Below are 20,046 nucleotides of genomic sequence, written 5' to 3'. Positions count from 1 at the left end.
CTCTGTAGCAACCTTCTCCAGTACTACAACATTTAGAAGCGCTTATTCTTCTTATATGTATAGTACTACTACTATTTACTACTATTTAGCATTTCTATAGCGCTACACGGCGTACGCAGCGCTGCACAAACATAGAAGAAAGACAGTCCCTGCTCAAAGAGCTTACAATCTAATAGACAAAAAAAAAAAATAAAGTAAGCAAATCAAATCAATTAATGTGAACGGGAAGGAAGAGAGGAGGGTAGGTGGAGGCGAGTGGTTACAAGTGGTTACGAGTCAAAAGCAATGTTAAAGAGGTGGGCTTTCAGTCTAGATTTAAAGGTGGCCAAGGATGGGGCAAGACATAGGGGCTCAGGAAGTTTATTCCAGGCGTAGGGTGCAGCGAGACAGAAGGCGCAAAGTCTGGAGTTGGCAGTAGTGGAGAAGGGAACAGATAAGAAGGATTTATCCATGGAGCGGAGTGCACGGGAAGGGGTGTAGGGAAGGACGAGTGTGGAGAGATACTGGGGAGCAGCAGAGTGAGTACATTTATAGGTTAGTAGAAGAAGTTTGAATAGGATGCAAAAACGGATAGGGAGCCAGTGAAGGGTCTTGAGGAGAGGGGTAGTATGAGTAAAGCGACCCTGGCGGAAGATGAGACGGGCAGCAGAGTTTTGAACCGACTGGAGAGGGGAGAGGTGACTAAGTGGGAGGCCAGCAAGAAACAGATTGCAGTAGTCTAAACGAGAGGTGACAAGGGTGTGGATGAGGGTTTTGGTAGAGTGCTCGGAAAGAAAGGGGCGGATTTTATGGGTGTTGTAAAGAAAGTTGAGTGGAGAGGGCGAAAACCAGATTGTAGTGGGTCAAGAATAGCATGTGAGGAGCGAAAATCAAGGCAGCGGCGGTGAACAGCACGCTCAAGTAATTTGGAGAGAAAAGGAAGGAGGGAGATGGGTCGGTAATTAGAGGGACAAGTAGGGTCGAGTGAAGGCTTCTTAAGGAGAGGTGTGACCACAGCATGTTTAAAGGCAGCAGGGACAGTCGCAGTGGAAAGTGAGAGGTTGAGAATGTGACAGATAAAAGGAATAAGAGCAGGAGAGATGGCATTAAGAAGGTGGGTGGGAATGGGATCAGAGGAACAGGTGGTACATTTGAGGAAGAAAGGAGAAGTGTAGTTTCCTCAATAGTAACTTCAGGAAAGGAGGAAAGGGAATGAGGGGAAGGAGAGAGAGGGGAACGGACTAGTGGAGGGAGAGGTGGTGAGGTAGAGAAAGCAAGGTGTATCTTTTGAACCTTGTTGTGGGGGAGGGGGCACCTTGAGGAGAGAGTTCAATGTGGTGAAGAGAAGTCGAGGATTAGAGCCAAGAGAGTTGGTCAGTTGGATATAATAATCCTGTTTGGCACGTAAAAGAGCAGATTGGAAGGAGGTCAGCATGAACTTAAAGTGTAAGAAATCAGCAAGGCTCGAGATTTCCGCCAGAGGCGTTCGACGGAGCGGGTACAGGAACGTAGGTAGCGGATATTAGAAGTCAGCCAAGGTTGGGGTTTTGTACGCCTTACAGGGCGGGTCATCAAAGGTGCAAGAGTGTCTAAGGCAGAGTATTGTTGTAAGAAGAAACAGCCTCGTTGACAGACTTGGATGGTGCCACAGTAGAGAGGAGGTTTGAAACATGGGAGGATAGAGATGAAGGGTCAATATCGTGAAGATTCCTAGATAAATTAGATAAGATAGGATAGGACTGGGAGGGAGGAGATTTAAGTGTGAAAGTTATAAGATGGTGATCAGAGGAGGGAAGATCAGAGGCAAGGAAACTAGAGGGTGAACAGTTGGAGGAGAAGATGAGATCAAGACAGTGACCATTTTGATGAGTGGGGGAGGTGGAGCATAGTTGGAGATTAAAGGAGGACGTTAAAGCGAGTAACTTGGAAATATAAGAGTTGGAAGGATCATTAGCAGGAATATTAAAGTCACCAAGGATGAGAGAGGGGGAGGAAGGATCATGGAAGAAGGCAAGCCAGGCGTCAAAGTCACTGAGAAAGGATGAAAGGGACTTATCAGGGGGACGATAAATGACCGCTATTCGAAGAGGCAGAGGAGAGAAAAGGCGGATAGAGTGGACTTCAAAGGAGGAAAAACAGTGAGATTGAGGTGGAAGAAGGGGTTGAAATCTGGAGGAGGGAGAGAGAAGTAGTCCAACAATTCCCCACGGCCAGCAGGGCGAGGAGTATGTGAAAATAGATAACCGCCATGGCACAGGGCTGCGACTGAAGCAGAGTCATCAGGGCAGAGCCAGGTTTCTGTTATGGCGAGCAGATGGAGGTGACGCGAGATAAAGAGGTCCTGGATATAGGCGAGTTTGTTACAGATAGAGCAGGCATTCCATAGGGCGCAAGAAAAGGGCAGAGAAGAGGAGGGGAGTAGAGAAATAGAGATGAGGTTAGAGAGGTCGCGGTGAGATCTGTAGAGTTGGGATAATAGTTGGTGAGGGGGGCCAGGATTGGGATTGATGTCACCGGCTGAGAGTAAGAGAAGGAGTAAAAGAGAGCGGAGGAGAGTAGGAGAGGTGTGGCCACGAAGGCGAGAGGTATTTAGGTGGAATGGGGAAGGCAGAATGGAGGGAAGAAAGAGACGGAGATTAAAAGCCAAGAGGGAGGAAGAGGGTAGGAGAGAAGGTGAGGTGATGAAGTCAATGGATGGGCAGTGAGTTCCTGTAGAGGAGAGAGGTAGGGGGTGAGGGAAAAGATTAGGAAGGGACAGGGCTAGGACGAGAATGTGAATAGGGGTGGGGCCGGGGGTGGATCTTAAATCCATAATTGTCTGATAACACACAGAAAAATAAATAAATAAAAGTGAAAATTAATACCTTTTATTAAATTTAGATATTAGATATGTATCATATGTCAAAGAATAAAGTGGTTGTTCAAAGCATAAACTAACCACAATCGCTGAACTGCAAAACACTATGCACAACTTTGTGCAAAAACACACTCAGAACCTTACTGTACCATAAATATTACACTGGGCAGAACCTAATACACCAATATACCACCCATACGGAAAATGCAGGCCGTCAACAATATGAAACAAGGCATCATATCATCACAATTCTCATGTAGAGCCACAAAACACCCTAACTCATGTTTAATGTGGGATAATATGCCATAAATAAGTAAATAAATATAAACTTTTAATGTTGAGCTCCTGATTCTCAAAGTGGACATATTCCAAACACTATAATGAAAATAAAATGATCTTTTCTACCTTGTTGTCTGGTGACTTTTTCTGATCATGCTGGCTCAGTATCCGATTCTGCTGCTATCTGTCCTCAGTGCAGGTCAGGAAGTCATCCTTGTTAAATATCTCCCTGGCAACACAGGACACCTCCAGTCAACCCCCCCCCCCCCCCCCCCCCCCCCCCCCCCCGCTCTCCCAGCAGTAAGGTAAACAAATTAAACCATAAACCAATTTCTACAACTGGTTACACAAGGCTAGAGGGCTTTCACTGCAGCTCCTGCTGTGAGGATGGAGGTAAAGGAACAATTTAAACCCCTCAGAGCAACAGGACTCCACAGCTGATCCATCCTGCTGCAGCAGGGAAGGCCTAGCCTCCCCAAGCTTCTTATACCAGGTGCTTATGTATGCTGGCATGGTTTGCAGGGCAGCTCTCAGAGGGAGAGACCAGAATGCCTCCTTTTGATGGGGGAGCGGGATGAGTGAACATTTTGTTATTTTATTTATTTTTAAAAATATTTATTTTTAAATTTATTTTTAAAATGTTTGACTTCGTTTTTCAAATGTTCAGAAAATTAAACGAAAATTAAAAAATTAAGTCTGTGCACTGCATTGTGCTAAGAAGCATATGCTGGGAGGCCCTGCCCGTTGCTCAGATTTCTTAGGTAGCAGGAAACGTACATAGACTAAGGATTTAAGCTGTGTAGAGAACGGACCAGAGTACTTTCCCTGATTATCACTTATTTGAGGTTTCCTATAGAGGGAGTGCCTTCCACAGAATTTACAGCACTGCCTATGGATGAACAGTAACAGAAACTCCCAGACCAGAGCGTTACTGCCCATTTCTCCCTTTAAACATGAAGAAGCTGGTTAGTCATATGACAGTGGCTGGTTGAAACTTGTTGCTTCTATCTATATTTTTTAACACTAATTGAGAATCCTATGTGATAGTACACATGTATTCTACAGAGCAGTGAGGAGTAGAAAGTGCAAGGTGTTCTGAACTGCTGACCATTGCCTGGGTTGAAGCTCTCCAGTTTTTGCAGAAAGAAAATACAGGGTATCAGACCTTTCCCTGGGTGTTTTGCAACTATTGAAACAATAAACTGATTAAGACTTGCAGGGCTGCTTTTCACAGTGGCTCCTTGGTCTAGTGGTATGATTCTTGGGTTGGGTCTGAGAGGTCCCAGGTTCGATTCCTGGAGGAGCACCATTTTTGTCTGAGCTCCTAAAATTAAAAAAATATATATTTCAGAATCTTTCTTATCAATAGCATTACTTTCTGAAAGTTTTTCAATTTGAAGCACTCAAAATTATTTTAAGGGGGGAAAAAAAGAATGAAAGTTAACCATGTTAAAATAACCGTGGTGTAGGGATGGAAAACAAAAACTTTGAAATACAATTTACAAATGAGAAAAGACAATCACTCACACCCTAAGTGAGAATCATACCCCTAGACCAACGAGCCAGCTCTGTAGCAATCTTCTCCAGTTCAATACTAGAACATTTAGAAGCGCTTATTCTTCTTATATGGATATATTTTATTCAACTTTATTTTCTATTTCTAAATGTACTAGTTTTCTTTGTAACACACAACCTGAAACATGGCCTTTAAAAGAAACACACACATAAAGGCTTTGCTGCCGAAGAGCGACAAAGCGACACTGAAAAAACAAAAAGCCTGCAGTGGGAGGGGTGACATTCTACCTGCTGCGAGACGCCGAAGTGCTCACGTACAAATGTTATGGTATAAGCCAATCATCAGAATTAAATGTGTAGCATGATGTTGTGTTGGATCAGATACATATATATACACCAATATATTTGTGCAGCTTTTAAAAATATATTTTTGACACTGCAGCAGAGAAAATAGTTTCATTTCAAGCCCCTCTCTCCCTATCCCTTTTTCTGGGAACTTCTGATAGCAGGGATAGTCAATTAAAACACTTAACAAAGACAAAAGAGAGATATATAACTCTCTCTGCCCTCCCACCTAAAAAGACTGAACAAAAGCTTGACTAAGGTGGGTACCTGGACGCTCATCAGGACATCTCTGAAAACCAAAGACCCAAGAGACAGAAAGTCTGGAGAAGCCATTGAAGACAAAGAACTCAGAGGAAAAGCATAAACAGGACATTTGCTTGTCAAAAGTATACCTGCCCCTCCCATCATTTATCAGACAAATGGACGCCAGGACATCTGCAGAAAGAAGGACTTATAATGTGGTCATGTGAACAGACTACATTAACCATAATGCCTTGCAAAATATCCAGGACATGCGCACACCATGCTTCTCTGCTAACATTATAAAAGGCCTGGAAACAGCCCAGCTCGCTCTCTTGGAACCTGCCTCCTCTTGGGACCTGCTGCTCTCTTTGGGGTCCGCTGATGCCTTGCTCCTGAACATGTGCTCATCAATCAGCTGGACCACAGCATGCTTGTAACAAGGACTTGTAAGTTAACCTACCTGCTACTTTGTTCTATTTTATGCACAAATTCTCTGTTCTAAGATCCTTTTAAAACCTACCTCTCGTGTGCAATTGTATATTAAATCAACCTTTTTGAAGCTAAAAATACGGTCTCTTTGTGTTCTGAGTATATGGTATCTTTTATATATACTTAATTTATTTAATTTATTGCAATTATCACCTTTGGTGATTGGTGGAGAAATTAATATCCTAAAACCTATAAATACAGCACCTGCTCTTAAATTATAAATAGTAGCGAGTGCTCTAGAGCTCTTTCCCCCAAGATAAATCATTTCTTGTAACAGAAACAAACGCGGCCGCGTATATACGCAGAGCACTGAGAGGACCGGCGGGAACTGTGAGGTGGTGAAAGCGAGATAGTGCGAGCTCTGGGGCGGGAACCTGCGGTCGTGAAGAGCGCTGCGAGGTGGGATGGGAACCTGCGGCTTGGAGAACTTAAGAGCCCGCTAGCTAGGCTGCGGCGTAGCATTGTCACTCCTCAGTTAGAGGTATAATTAAAACTATCGAAGAATTATACATACCAGAAACGTTAGAGTCATAGGCGGTTGGTGGCCCAACTGTTTGGGGAGGCTAAAGGGGGTGGGATGGAACTTAAATCCATAATTGTCTGATAACACACAGAAAAATAAATAAATAAAAGTGACAATTAATACCTTTTATTAAATTTAGATATTAGATATGTATCATATGTCAAAGAATAAAGTGGTTGCTCAAAGCATAAACTAACCACAATCGCTGAACTGCAAAACACTATGCACAACTTTGTGCAAAAACACACTCAGAACCTTACTGTACCATAAATATTACACTGGGCAGAACCTAATACACCAATATACCACCCATACGGAAAATACAGACCGTCAACAATATGAAACAAGGCATCATATCATCACAATTCTCATGTAGAGCCACCAAACACCCTAATTCATGTTTAAATTGCGATAAAATGCCATAAATAAGTAAATAAATAAATATAAACTTTTAATGTTGAGCACCTGATTCTCAAAGTGGACATATTCCAAACACTATAATGAAAATAAAATGATCTTTTCTACCTTTGTTGTCTGGTGACTTTTTCTGATCATGCTGGCTCAGTATCCGATTCTGCTGCTATCTGTCCTCAGTGCAGGTCAGGAAGTCATCCCTGTTAAATATCTCCCTGGCAATCCAGGACACCTCCAGTCAACCCCCCTTGCTCTCCCAGCAGTAAGGTAAACAAATTAAACCAGAAACCAATTTCTACAACTGGTTACACAAGGCTAGAGGGCTTTCACTGCAGCTCCTGCTGTGAGGATGGAGGTAAAGCAACAATTTAAACCCCTCAGAGCAACAGGACTCCACAGCTGATCCATCCTGCTGCAGCAGGGAAGGCCTAGCCTCCCCAAGCCTCTTATACCGGATGCTTATGTATGCTGGCATGGTTTGCAGGGCAGCTCTCAGAGGGAGAGACCAGAATGCCTCCTTTTGATGGGGGAGCGGGATGAGTGAACATTTTGTTATTTTGTTTATTTTAAAAAATATTTATTTCAACATTTATTTTTTAAATATTTGATTTCTTTTTTCAAATGATCAGAAAAGTAAACGAAAATTAAAAAATTAAGTCTGTGCACTGCATTCTGCTAAGAAGCATATGCCGGGAGGCCCTGCCCCTTGCTCACATTTCTTACATAGAATAAGGATTTAAGCTGTGTAGAGAACGGACCAGGGTAGTTTTCCTGATTATCACTTATTTGAGGTTTCCTATAGTGTGGGAGCGCCTTCCACAGAATTTGCAGCACTGCCTATGGATGAACAGTAAACAGAAACTCCCAGACCAGAGCGTTACTGCCCCTTTCTCCCTTTAAACATGAAGAAGCTGGTTAGTCATATGACAGTGGCTGGTTGAAACTTGTTGCTTCTATCTATATTTTTTAACACTAATTGAGAATCCTATGTGATAGTACACATGTATTCTACAGAGCAGTGAGGAGTAGAAAGTGCAAGGTGTTCTGAACTGCTGACCATTGCCTGGGTTGAAGCTCTCCTGTTTTTGCAGAAAGAAAATACAGGGTATCAGACCTTTCCCTAGGTGTTTTGCAACTATTGAAACAATAAACTGATTAAGATTTGCAGGACTGCTTTCACAGTGGCTCCTTGGTCTAGTGGTATGATTCTTGGGTTGGGTCTGAGAGGTCCCAGGTTCGATTCCTGGAGGAGCACCATTTTTGTCTGAGCCCCTAAAATTAAAAAAATATATATTTCAGAATCTTTCTTATCAATAGCATTACTTTCTGAAAGTTTTTCAATTTGAAGCACTCAAAATTATTTTAAGGGGGGAAAAAAAGAATGAAAGAACGCTAAAGTTAACCGTGTTGAAATAACCATGGTGTAGGGATGGAAAACAAAAACTTTGAAATACAATTTACAAATGAGAAAAGACAATCGCTCACACCCTATGTGAGAATCATACCCCTAGACCAATGAGTCAGCTCGGTACCAACCTTCTCCAGTTCAATACTAGAACATTTAGAAGCGCTTATTCTTCTTATATGTATATTACTACTACTATTTACTACTATTTAGAATTTCTATAGCGCTACACGGCGTACACAGCGCTGCACAAACATAGAAGAAAGACAGTCCCTGCTCAAAGAGCTTACAATCTAATAGACAAAAAAAAAAAATAAAGTAAGCAAATCAAATCAATTAATGTGAACGGGAAGGAAGAGAGGAGGGTAGGTGGAGGCGAGTGGTTACAAGTGGTTACGAGTGAAAAGCAATGTTAAAGAGGTGGGCTTTCAGTCTAGATTTAAAGGTGGCCAAGGATGGGGCAAGACGTAGGGGCTCAGGAAGTTTATTCCAGGCGTAGGGTGCAGCGAGACAGAAGGCGCGAAGTCTGGAGTTGGCAGTAGTGGAAAAGGGAACAGATAAGAAGGATTTATCCATGGAGCGGAGTGCACGGGAAGGGGTGTAGGGAAGGACGAGTGTGGAGAGATACTGGGGAGCAGCAGAGTGAGTACATTTATAGGTTAGTAGAAGAAGTTTGAATAGGATGCGAAAACGGATAGGGAGCCAGTGAAGGGTCTTGAGGAGAGGGGTAGTATGAGTAAAGCGACCCTGGCGGAAGATGAGACGGGCAGCAGAGTTTTGAACCGACTGGAGAGGGGAGAGGTGACTAAGTGGGAGGCCAGCAAGAAACAGATTGCAGTAGTCTAAACGAGAGGTGACAAGGGTGTGGATGAGGGTTTTGGTAGAGTGCTCGGAAAGAAAGGGGCGGATTTTACGGATGTTGTAAAGAAAGTTGAGTGGAGAGGGCGAAAACCAGATTGTAGTGGGTCAAGAATAGCATGTGAGGAGCGAAAATCAAGGCAGCGGCGATGAACAGCACGCTCAAGTAATTTGGAGAGAAAAGGAAGGAGGGAGATGGGTCAGTAATTAGAGGGACAAGTAGGGTCGAGTGAAGGCTTCTTAAGGAGAGGTGTGACCACAGCATGTTTAAAGGCAGCAGGGACAGTCGCAGTGGAAAGTGAGAGGTTGAGAATGTGACAGATAAAAGGAATAAGAGCAGGAGAGATGGCATTAAGAAGGTGGGTGGGAATGGGATCAGAGGAACAGGTGGTACATTTTGAGGAAGAAAGGAGAAGTGTAGTTTCCTCAATAGTAACTTCAGGAAAGGAGGAAAGGGAATGAGGGGAAGGAGAGAGAGGGGAACGGACTAGTGGAGGGAGAGGTGGTGAGGTAGAGAAAGCAAGGTGTATCTTTTGAACCTTGTTGTGAAAGAATTCAGCAAGGGTCTGAGGAGATAATGAAGGGGGAGTTGGGGGAGGGGGCACCTTGAGGAGAGAGTTCAATGTGGTGAAGAGAAGTCGAGGATTAGAGCCAAGAGAGTTGGTCAGTTGGATATAATAATCCTGTTTGGCACGTAAAAGAGCAGATTGGAAGGAGGTCAGCATGATCTTAAAGTGTAAGAAATCAGCAAGGCCCGAGATTTCCGCCAGAGGCGTTCGACGGAGCGGGTACAGGAACGTAGGTAGCGGATATTAGAAGTCAGCCAAGGTTGGGGTTTTGTACGCCTTACAGGGCGGGTCATCAAAGGTGCAAGAGTGTCTAAGGCAGAGTATAGAGTATTGTTGTAAGAAGAAACAGCCTCGTTGACAGACGTGGATGGTGCCACAGTAGAGAGGAGGTTTGAAACATGGGAGGATAGAGATGAAGGGTCAATATCGTGAAGATTCCTAGATAAATTAGATAAGATAGGATGGGACTGGGAGGGAGGAGATTTAAGTGTGAAAGTTATAAGATGGTGATCAGAGGAGGGAAGATCAGAGGCAAGGAAACTAGAGGGTGAACAGTTGGAGGAGAAGATGAGATCAAGACAGTGACCATTTTGATGAGTGGGGGAGGTGGAGCATAGTTGGAGATTAAAGGAGGACGTTAAAGCGAGTAACTTGGAAATATAAGAGTTGGAAGGATCATTAGCAGGAATATTAAAGTCACCAAGGATGAGAGAGGGGGAGGAAGGATCATGGAAGAAGGCAAGCCAGGCGTCAAAGTCACTGAGAAAGGATGAAAGGGACTTATCAGGGGGACGATAAATGACCGCTATTCGAAGAGGCAGAGGAGAGAAAAGGCGGATAGAGTGGACTTCAAAGGAGGAAAAACAGTGAGATTGAGGTGGAAGAAGGGGTTGAAATCTGGAGGAGGGAGAGAGAAGTAGTCCAACACCGCCCCCACGGCCAGAAGGGCGAGGAGTATGTGAAAATAGATAACCGCCATGGCACAGGACTGTGACTGAAGCAGAGTCATCAGGGCAGAGCCAGGTTTCTGTTATGGCAAGCAGATGGAGGTGACGCGAGATAAAGAGGTCCTGGATATAGGCGAGTTTGTTACAGATAGAGCGGGCATTCCATAGGGCGCAAGAGAAGGGCAGAGAAGAGGAGGGGAGTAGATAAATAGAGATGAGGTTAGAGAGGTCGCGGTAAGATCTGTACAGTTGGGATAATAGTTGGTGAGGGGGGCCAGGATTGGGATTGATGTCATCGGCTGAGAGTAAGAGAAGGAGTAAAAGAGAGTGGAGGAGAGTAGGAGAGGTGTGGCCACGAAGGCGAGAGGTATTTAGGTGGAATGGGAAGGCAAAATGGAGGGAAGAAAGAGACAGAGATTAAAAGCCAAGAGGGAGGAAGAGGGTAGGAGAGAAGGTGAGGTGATGAAGTCAATGGATGGGCAGTGAGTTCCTGTAGCGGAGAGAGGTAGGGGGTGAGGGAAAAGATTAGGAAGGGACAGGGCTAGGAAGAGAATGTGAATAGGGGCCATAAATGATTGAGGTACTTTAGCAACTGGGAAGAAGATTAGATATAAAGAGAAAAATGCCCTGGCACCTAGAGTGGAGGCCCTGAGTGGATCGGAGTGGACCTGGGTGTCACACCGGAGAAGGCTGTAAGGATATGCAGATGAGCTACAAGTCCTTCACAGCACCTGAAAGGCAGCCAGTGGTAGAGCTGGGCACCTCTCAGCTGAGGAAAGGCTTACCAGGGGTTAGGCCGAAGCCAGCATTCCTCCCCCTGAGGGTCACCTGATCCTAGTCAAAAAGCACCTGGAAACTCTGTGCTCTTGGAGCGAAGGCCCTGGGAAGATCGGGGTGGAACTGGAGTCACCCCGGATACAGCTGTGAGGAAATGCAGAAGGGCTGCAAGTCCTCCACAGCACCTGGTGGGAGCGCTGGGCACCTAGAGCGGAGGCCCTGAGTGGATCGGAGTGAACCTGGGTGTCACCCCGGAGAAGGCTGTAAGGATATGCAGATGAGCTGCAAGCCTTCCACAGCACCTGAAAGGCAGCCGGTGGTAGAGCTGGGCACCTCTCAGCTGAGGAAAGGCTTACCAGGGGTTAGGGCAAAGCCAGCATTCCTCCCCCTAAATGTATTAGTTTTCTTTGTAATACACAACCTGAAACATGGCCTTTAAAAGAAACACACACATAAAGGCTTTGCTGCCGAAGAGCGACAAAGCGACACTGAAAATACAAAAAGCCTGCAGTGGGAGGGGTGACATTCTCCCTGCCGCGAGACGCCAAAGTGCTCACGTACATACAAACGCGGCCGCCTATATACGCAGAGCACTGAGAGGACCGGCGGGAACTGTGAGGTGGTGAAAGCGAGATGGCGCGAGCTCTGGGGTGGGAACCTGCGGTCGTGAAGAGCGCGAGAGGTGGGGTGGGAACCTGCGGCTTGGAGAACTTAAGAGCCCGCTAGCTAGGCTGCGGCGTAGCATTGTCACTCCTCAGTTAGAGGTATAATTAAAACTATTGAAGAATTATACATACCAGAAACGTTAGAGTCATAGGCAGTTGGTGGCCCAACTGTTTGGGGAGGCTAAAGGGGGTGGGGTTAGGGGGTGGAGCTTAAATCCATAATTGTCTGATAACACACAGAAAAATAAATAAATAAAAGTGACAATTAATACCTTTATTAAATGTAGACATTAGATATGTATCATATGTCAAAGAATAATGTGGTTGCTCAAAGCATAAACTAACCACAATCCCTGAACTGCAAAACACTATGCACAACTTTGTGCAAAAACATACTCAGAACCTTCCTGTACCATAAATATTACACTGGGCAGAACCTAATACACCAATGTACCACCCATACGGAAAATGCAGACCGTCAACAATATGAAACAAGGCATCATATCATCACAATTCTCATGTAGAGCCACAAAACACCCTAATTCATGTTTAATGTGGGATAAAATGCCATAAATAAGTAAATAAATATAAACTTTTAATGTTGAGCACCTGATTCTCAAAGTGGACATATCCCAAACACTATAATGAAAATAAAATGATCTTTTCTACCTTTGTTGTCTGGTGACTTTTTCTGATCATGCTGGCTCAGTATCCGATTCTGCTGCTATCTGTCCTCAGTGCAGGTCAGGAAGTCATCCTTGTTAAATATCTCCCTGGCAACCCAGGACACCTCCAGTCAACCCCCCCTGCTCTCCCAGCAGTAAAGTAAACAAATTAAACCATAAACCGATTTCTACAACTGGTTACACAAGGCTAGAGGGCTTTCACTGCAGCTCCTGCTGTGAGGATGGAGGTAAAGCAACAATTTAAACCCCTCAGAGCAACAGGACTCCACAGCTGATCCATCCTGCTGCAGCAGGGAAGGCCTAGCCTCCCCAAGCCTCTTATACCGGATGCTTATGTATGCTGGCATGGTTTGCAGGGCAGCTCTCAGAGGGAGAGACCAGAATGCCTCCTTTTGATGGGGGAGCGGGATGAGTGAACATTTTGTTATTTTGTTTATTTAAAAAATATTTATTTCAACATTTATTTTTTAAATATTTGATTTCTTTTTTCAAATGATCAGAAAAGTAAACGAAAATTAAAAAATTAAGTCTGTGCACTGCATTCTGCTAAGAAGCATATGCCGGGAGGCCCTGCCCCTTGCTCACATTTCTTACATAGAATAAGGATTTAAGCTGTGTAGAGAACGGACCAGGGTAGTTTTCCTGATTATCACTTATTTGAGGTTTCCTATAGTGTGGGAGCGCCTTCCACAGAATTTGCAGCACTGCCTATGGATGAACAGTAAACAGAAACTCCCAGACCAGAGCGTTACTGCCCCTTTCTCCCTTTAAACATGAAGAAGCTGGTTAGTCATATGACAGTGGCTGGTTTGAAACTTGTTGCTTCTATCTATATTTTTAACACTAATTGAGAATCCTATGTGATAGTACACATGTATTCTACAGAGCAGTGAGGAGTAGAAAGTGCAAGGTGTTCTGAACTGCTGACCATTGCCTGGGTTGAAGCTCTCCTGTTTTTGCAGAAAGAAAATACAGGGTATCAGACCTTTCCCTGGGTGTTTTGCAACTATTGAAACAATAAACTGATTAAGACTTGCAGGGCTGCTTTTCACAGTGGCTCCTTGGTCTAGTGGTATGATTCTTGGGTTGGGTCTGAGAGGTCCCAGGTTCGATTCCTGGAGGAGCACCATTTTTGTCTGAGCCCCTAAAATTAAAAAAATATATATTTCAGAATCTTTCTTATCAATAGCATTACTTTCTGAAAGTTTTTCAATTTGAAGCACTCAAAATTATTTTAAGGGGGGAAAAAAAGAATGAAAGAACGCTAAAGTTAACCGTGTTGAAATAACCATGGTGTAGGGATGGAAAACAAAAACTTTGAAATACAATTTACAAATGAGAAAAGACAATCGCTCACACCCTATGTGAGAATCATACCCCTAGACCAATGAGTCAGCTCGGTACCAACCTTCTCCAGTTCAATACTAGAACATTTAGAAGCGCTTATTCTTCTTATATGTATATTACTACTACTATTTACTACTATTTAGAATTTCTATAGCGCTACAACGGCGTACACAGCGCTGCACAAACAAAGAAGAAAGACAGTCCCTGCTCAAAGAGCTTACAATCTAATAGACAAAAAAAAAAAATAAAGTAAGCAAATCAAATCAATTAATGTGAACGGGAAGGAAGAGAGGAGGGTAAGTGGAGGCGAGTGGTTACAAGTGGTTACGAGTGAAAAGCAATGTTAAAGAGGTGGGCTTTCAGTCTAGATTTAAAGGTGGCCAAGGATGGGGCAAGACGTAGGGGCTCAGGAAGTTTATTCCAGGCGTAGGGTGCAGCGAGACAGAAGGCGCGAAGTCTGGAGTTGGCAGTAGTGGAAAAGGGAACAGATAAGAAGGATTTATCCATGGAGCGGAGTGCACGGGAAGGGGTGTAGGGAAGGACGAGTGTGGAGAGATACTGGGGAGCAGCAGAGTGAGTACATTTATAGGTTAGTAGAAGAAGTTTGAATAGGATGCGAAAACGGATAGGGAGCCAGTGAAGGGTCTTGAGGAGAGGGGTAGTATGAGTAAAGCGACCCTGGCGGAAGATGAGACGGGCAGCAGAGTTTTGAACCGACTGGAGAGGGGAGAGGTGACTAAGTGGGAGGCCAGCAAGAAACAGATTGCAGTAGTCTAAACGAGAGGTGACAAGGGTGTGGATGAGGGTTTTGGTAGAGTGCTCGGAAAGAAAGGGGCGGATTTTACGGATGTTGTAAAGAAAGTTGAGTGGAGAGGGCGAAAACCAGATTGTAGTGGGTCAAGAATAGCATGTGAGGAGCGAAAATCAAGGCAGCGGCGGTGAACAGCACGCTCAAGTAATTTGGAGAGAAAAGGAAGGAGGGAGATGGGTCGGTAATTAGAGGGACAAGTAGGGTCGAGTGAAGGCTTCTTAAGGAGAGGTGTGACCACAGCATGTTTAAAGGCAGCAGGGACAGTCGCAGTGGAAAGTGAGAGGTTGAGAATGTGACAGATAAAAGGAATAAGAGCAGGAGAGATGGCATTAAGAAGGTGGGTGGGAATGGGATCAGAGGAACAGGTGGTACATTTTGAGGAAGAAAGGAGAAGTGTAGTTTCCTCAATAGTAACTTCAGGAAAGGAGGAAAGGGAATGAGGGGAAGGAGAGAGAGGGGAACGGACTAGTGGAGGGAGAGGTGGTGAGGTAGATAAAGCAAGGTGTATCTTTTGAACCTTGTTGTGAAAGAATTCAGCAAGGGTCTGAGGAGATAATGAAGGGGGAGTTGGGGGAGGGGGCACCTTGAGGAGAGAGTTCAATGTGGTGAAGAGAAGTCGAGGATTAGAGCCAAGAGAGTTGGTCAGTTGGATATAATAATCCTGTTTGGCACGTAAAAGAGCAGATTGGAAGGAGGTCAGCATGATCTTAAAGTGTAAGAAATCAGCAAGGCCCGAGATTTCCGCCAGAGGCGTTCGACGGAGCGGGTACAGGAACGTAGGTAGCGGATATTAGAAGTCAGCCAAGGTTGGGGTTTTGTACGCCTTACAGGGCGGGTCATCAAAGGTGCAAGAGTGTCTAAGGCAGAGTATTGTTGTAAGAAGAAACAGCCTCGTTGACAGACGTGGATGGTGCCACAGTAGAGAGGAGGTTTGAAACATGGGAGGATAGAGATGAAGGGTCAATATCGTGAAGATTCCTAGATAAATTAGATAAGATAGGATGGGACTGGGAGGGAGGAGATTTAAGTGTGAAAGTTATAAGATGGTGATCAGAGGAGGGAAGATCAGAGGCAAGGAAACTAGAGGGTGAACAGTTGGAGGAGAAGATGAGATCAAGACAGTGACCATTTTGATGAGTGGGGGAGGTGGAGCATAGTTGGAGATTAAAGGAGGACGTTAAAGCGAGTAACTTGGAAATATAAGAGTTGGAAGGATCATTAGCAGGAATATTAAAGTCACCAAGGATGAGAGAGGGGGAGGAAGGATCATGGAAGAAGGCAAGCCAGGCGTCAAAGTCACTGAGAAAGGATGAAAGGGACTTATCAGGGGGACGATAAATGACCGCTATTCGAAGAGGCAGAGGAGAGAAAAGGCGGATAGAGTGGACTTCAAAGGAGGAAAAACAGTGAGATTGAGGTGGAAGAAGGGGTTGAAATCTGGAGGAGGGAGAGAGAAGTAGTCCAACACCGCCCCCACGGCCAGAAGGGCGAGGAGTATGTGAAAATAGATAACCGCCATGGCACAGGACTGTGACTGAAGCAGAGTCATCAGGGCAGAGCCAGGTTTCTGTTATGGCAAGCAGATGGAGGTGACGCGAGATAAAGAGGTCCTGGATATAGGCGAGTTTGTTACAGATAGAGCGGGCATTCCATAGGGCGCAAGAGAAGGGCAGAGAAGAGGAGGGGAGTAGATAAATAGAGATGAGGTTAGAGAGGTCGCGGTAAGATCTGTACAGTTGGGATAATAGTTGGTGAGGGGGGCCAGGATTGGGATTGATGTCATCGGCTGAGAGTAAGAGAAGGAGTAAAAGAGAGTGGAGGAGAGTAGGAGAGGTGTGGCCACGAAGGCGAGAGGTATTTAGGTGGAATGGGGAAGGCAAAATGGAGGGAAGAAAGAGACAGAGATTAAAAGCCAAGAGGGAGGAAGAGGGTAGGAGAGAAGGTGAGGTGATGAAGTCAATGGATGGGCAGTGAGTTCCTGTAGCGGAGAGAGGTAGGGGGTGAGGGAAAAGATTAGGAAGGGACAGGGCTAGGAAGAGAATGTGAATAGGGGCCATAAATGATTGAGGTACTTTAGCAACTGGGAAGAAGATTAGATATAAAGAGAAAAATGCCCTGGCACCTAGAGTGGAGGCCCTGAGTGGATCGGAGTGGACCTGGGTGTCACACCGGAGAAGGCTGTAAGGATAAGCAGATGAGCTACAAGTCCTTCACAGCACCTGAAAGGCAGCCAGTGGTAGAGCTGGGCACCTCTCAGCTGAGGAAAGGCTTACCAGGGGTTAGGCCGAAGCCAGCATTCCTCCCCTTGAGGGTCACCTGATCCTAGTCAAAAAGCACCTGGAAACTCTGTGCTCTTGGAGCGAAGGACCTGGGAAGATCGGGGTGGAACTGGAGTCACCCCGGATACAGCTGTGAGGAAATGCAGAAGGGCTGCAAGTCCTCCACAGCACCTGGTGGGAGCGCTGGGCACCTAGAGCGGAGGCCCTGAGTGGATCGGAGTGAACCTGGGTGTCACCCCGGAGAAGGCTGTAAGGATATGCAGATGAGCTGCAAGCCTTCCACAGCACCTGAAAGGCAGCCGGTGGTAGAGCTGGGCACCTCTCAGCTGAGGAAAGGCTTACCAGGGGTTAGGGCAAAGCCAGCATTCCTCCCCCTAAATGTATTAGTTTTCTTTGTAATACACAACCTGAAACATGGCCTTTAAAAGAAACACACACATAAAGGCTTTGCTGCCGAAGAGCGACAAAGCGACACTGAAAATACAAAAAGCCTGCAGTGGGAGGGGTGACATTCTCCCTGCCGCGAGACGCCAAAGTGCTCACGTACATACAAACGCGGCCGCCTATATACGCAGAGCACTGAGAGGACCGGCGGGAACTGTGAGGTGGTGAAAGCGAGATGGCGCGAGCTCTGGGGTGGGAACCTGCGGTCGTGAAGAGCGCGAGAGGTGGGGTGGGAACCTGCGGCTTGGAGAACTTAAGAGCCCGCTAGCTAGGCTGCGGCGTAGCATTGTCACTCCTCAGTTAGAGGTATAATTAAAACTATTGAAGAATTATACATACCAGAAACGTTAGAGTCATAGGCAGTTGGTGGCCCAACTGTTTGGGGAGGCTAAAGGGGGTGGGGTTAGGGGGTGGAGCTTAAATCCATAATTGTCTGATAACACACAGAAAAATAAATAAATAAAAGTGACAATTAATACCTTTTATTAAATGTAGACATTAGATATGTATCATATGTCAAAGAATAATGTGGTTGCTCAAAGCATAAACTAACCACAATCCCTGAACTGCAAAACACTATGCACAACTTTGTGCAAAAACATACTCAGAACCTTCCTGTACCATAAATATTACACTGGGCAGAACCTAATACACCAATGTACCACCCATACGGAAAATGCAGACCGTCAACAATATGAAACAAGGCATCATATCATCACAATTCTCATGTAGAGCCACAAAACACCCTAATTCATGTTTAATGTGGGATAAAATGCCATAAATAAGTAAATAAATATAAACTTTTAATGTTGAGCACCTGATTCTCAAAGTGGACATATCCCAAACACTATAATGAAAATAAAATGATCTTTTCTACCTTTGTTGTCTGGTGACTTTTTCTGATCATGCTGGCTCAGTATCCGATTCTGCTGCTATCTGTCCTCAGTGCAGGTCAGGAAGTCATCCTTGTTAAATATCTCCCTGGCAACCCAGGACACCTCCAGTCAACCCCCCCTGCTCTCCCAGCAGTAAAGTAAACAAATTAAACCATAAACCGATTTCTACAACTGGTTACACAAGGCTAGAGGGCTTTCACTGCAGCTCCTGCTGTGAGGATGGAGGTAAAGCAACAATTTAAACCCCTCAGAGCAACAGGACTCCACAGCTGATCCATCCTGCTGCAGCAGGGAAGGCCTAGCCTCCCCAAGCCTCTTATACCGGGTGCTTATGTATGCTGGCATGGTTTGCAGGGCAGCTCTCAGAGGGAGAGACCAGAATGCCTCCTTTTGATGGGGGAGCTGGATGAGTGAACATTTTGTTATTTTGTTTATTTTAAAAAATATTTATTTCAACATTTATTTTTTAAATATTTGATTTCTTTTTTCAAATGATCAGAAAAGTAAACGAAAATTAAAAAATTAAGTCTGTGCACTGCATTCTGCTAAGAAGCATATGCCGGGAGGCCCTGCCCCTTGCTCACATTTCTTACATAGAATAAGGATTTAAGCTGTGTAGAGAACGGACCAGGGTAGTTTTCCTGATTATCACTTATTTGAGGTTTCCTATAGTGTGGGAGCGCCTTCCACAGAATTTACAGCACTGCCTATGGATGAACAGTAAACAGAAACTCCCAGACCAGAGCGTTACTGCCCCTTTCTCCCTTTAAACATGAAGAAGCTGGTTAGTCATATGACAGTGGCTGGTTGAAACTTGTTGCTTCTATCTATATTTTTTAACACTAATTGAGAATCCTATGTGATAGTACACATGTATTCTACAGAGCAGTGAGGAGTAGAAAGTGCAAGGTGTTCTGAACTGCTGACCATTGCCTGGGTTGAAGCTCTCCAGTTTTTGCAGAAAGAAAATACAGGGTATCAGACCTTTCCCTAGGTGTTTTGCAACTATTGAAACAATAAACTGATTAAGACATGCAGGGCTAGTTTTCACAGTGGCTCCTTGGTCTAGTGGTATGATTCTTGGGTTGGGTCTGAGAGGTCCCAGGTTCGATTCCTGGAGGAGCACCATTTTTGTCTGAGCCCCTAAAATTAAAAAAATATATATTTCAGAATCTTTCTTATCCATAGCATTACTTTCTGAAAGTTTTTCAATTTGAAGCACTCAAAATTATTTTAAGGGGGGAAAAAAAAGAATGAAAGAACGCTAAAGTTAACCGTGTTGAAATAACCGTGGTGTAGGGATGGAAAACAAAAACTTTGAAATACAATTTACAAATGAGAAAAGACAATCGCTCACACCCTAAGTGAGAATCATACCCCTAGACCAATGAGTCAGCTCTGTAGCAACCTTCTTCAATTCAATACTAGAACATTTAGAAGCGCTTATTCTTCTTATCTATATAAATAAAATCCCCCCTCAGACGTTCTGAAGCTCACTCCATCTGTCCTGAACTCCTGTCCTCCTGGTAGGCTAGGCTATTCGGACTACTCACCCTCAGTCTCAGCCACGCCCATCTGGGCCGTAGGCCACGCCCCATCTGCACATAAAAAGCACCCTCAACATTCTAAAGCACACTCTGAGGCTTCAACAGTTCGTATGTTCGAAGCTCTGTAACCATTTTTAAGCACACTACATCTCTGCCCCGCCCTGACCTATC

General features: G+C 44.8%; 4 non-coding genes across 4 annotated transcripts; all 4 read left to right on the top strand.

The window, feature by feature from the left end:
- Window positions 1–4,350: 4,350 nt before the first annotated feature.
- TRNAP-UGG lies at window positions 4,351–4,422 on the top strand. The gene has a single exon. It is a non-coding gene; the product is annotated as a tRNA-Pro (tRNA).
- Window positions 4,423–7,827: 3,405 nt separating this feature from the next.
- On the top strand, window positions 7,828–7,899 carry TRNAP-UGG. The gene has a single exon. It is a non-coding gene; the product is annotated as a tRNA-Pro (tRNA).
- A 5,707-nt stretch (window positions 7,900–13,606) lies between these two features.
- Window positions 13,607–13,678, top strand: TRNAP-UGG. The gene has a single exon. It is a non-coding gene; the product is annotated as a tRNA-Pro (tRNA).
- Window positions 13,679–19,382: 5,704 nt separating this feature from the next.
- TRNAP-UGG lies at window positions 19,383–19,454 on the top strand. The gene has a single exon. It is a non-coding gene; the product is annotated as a tRNA-Pro (tRNA).
- Window positions 19,455–20,046: the final 592 nt, after the last annotated feature.

The sequence above is a fragment of the Microcaecilia unicolor genome, chromosome 4 (genome assembly GCF_901765095.1).
Source record: "Microcaecilia unicolor chromosome 4, aMicUni1.1, whole genome shotgun sequence".
NCBI lineage: Eukaryota > Metazoa > Chordata > Amphibia > Gymnophiona > Siphonopidae > Microcaecilia > Microcaecilia unicolor.
The sequence above is the reverse complement of the archived record's forward strand: the minus strand, read 5'-3'. Positions and strand labels throughout refer to the sequence as shown.